At 50.0% G+C, this 1584-nt stretch overlaps 1 protein-coding gene across 1 annotated transcript in view; it reads right to left on the bottom strand.

Moving 5' to 3' along the window:
• ttyh1 (tweety family member 1) overlaps positions 1-1584 on the bottom strand; it is an 8562-nt gene that overhangs the window by 5097 nt on the left and 1881 nt on the right. The window lies entirely within an intron of this gene.

The raw sequence follows: 1584 nt of genomic DNA, 5'->3' as shown, positions 1-1584 counted from the left end.
GGGGGAGGGGGAGGGGGGGCTCTGAAAGAACTATTGACAAGCAGCACTGGTGCCAAAACAGTCGGACAACAACAGTCAGAGTCAGAGCCCAGGAAACAGAGTACAATAATACAATAAGTAAGACGTTACCATCTGTTGATACATCGTACCACTGTAACAACTGTAACAACTGTAACAACTGTAACCACTGTAACAACTGTAACCACTGTAACCACTGTAACCACTGTAACCACTACAGTCCACTGTAACGACTGTATGAGGGTCCGTGAGAGTCTCTGAGAGTCCGTGAGAGTCCGTGAGAGTCCGTGAGAGTCCGTGAGAGTCCGTGAAAGTCCGTGAGAGTCTCTGAGAGTTCGTGAGAGTCTCTGGGAGTCTCTGAGAGTTTCTGAGAGTCCGCGAGAGTCCGTCAGAGTCCGTGAAAGTCCGTGAGAGTCTCTGAGAGTTCGTGAGAGTCTCTGGGAGTCTCTGAGAGTTTCTGAGAGTCCGCGAGAGTCCGTCAGAGTCCGTGAAAGTCCGTGAGGGTCTCTGAGAGTCTCTGAGAGTCTGCGAGAGTCCGTGAGAGTCTCTGAGAGTCCGTGAGAGTCTCTGAGAGTTCGTGAGAGTCTCTGGGAGTCTCTGAGAGTTTCTGAGAGTCCGCGAGAGTCTGTCAGAGTCCGTGAAAGTCCGTGAGGGTCTCTGAGAGTCTCTGAGAGTCCGTGAGAGTCTCTGAGAGTTCGTGAGAGTCTCTGGGAGTCTCTGAGAGTTTCTGAGAGTCCGCGAGAGTCCGTCAGAGTCCGTGAAAGTCCGTGAGAGTCTCTGAGAGTCTCTGAGAGTCCGTGAGAGTCCGCAAGAGTCCGCAAGAGTCCGCGAGAGTGCTGTGGTCTGCAGCTGGAGTCAATCCCAGCAGTCAGTGGGCCACGGATCAGATCAAGTTTGTAGATGGAGAAGTACCAGGAACAGGGAGAAGTACCAGTATTTCAAGCACACAGCTTTACTAGCACATCAGAAAAATACATTTCTGTTCAAACTCTAACGTAAGGAAAACCATGTGCAGGAGATGAGACTCCGTGATGGTGGACTGGTGGTGTTTGGTACTGATGATTCTGGAGTACTTTTGGACAGTACGTACTGAGTACGTACTGTCCAAAAGAAAACTACCTTCAGCTTCCATGAGAGTACAAATCTCACATTTGAAATTTTCCTCAGATAATCTGTCCCCGTTCACATCACAGGCTGAGAAACGGTCCAACAGCCACGTAACAACAACCACTGTACCACTGTACCAGTGTACCACTGTACCAGTGTACCAGTGTACCAGTGTACCAGTGTACCAGTGTACCAGTGTACCAGTGTACCAGTGTACCAGTGTACCAGTGTACCAGTGTACCAGTGTACCAGTGTACCAGTGTACCAGTGTATCACTGTACCACTGTACCAGTGTACCACTGTACCAGTGTACCAGTGTACCGCTGTACCAGTGTACCAGTGTACCAGTCTATCTCTGTACCACTGTACCAGTGTACCACTGTACCAGTGTACCAGTGTACCACTGTACCAGTGTACCAGTGTACCACTGTACCAGTGTACCAGTGTACCACTGTACCA

The sequence above is a fragment of the Cynoglossus semilaevis genome, chromosome 13 (genome assembly GCF_000523025.1).
Source record: "Cynoglossus semilaevis isolate Cse_v1.0 chromosome 13, Cse_v1.0, whole genome shotgun sequence".
Classification (NCBI taxonomy): Eukaryota; Metazoa; Chordata; class Actinopteri; order Pleuronectiformes; family Cynoglossidae; genus Cynoglossus; species Cynoglossus semilaevis.
The sequence above is the reverse complement of the archived record's forward strand: the minus strand, read 5'-3'. Positions and strand labels throughout refer to the sequence as shown.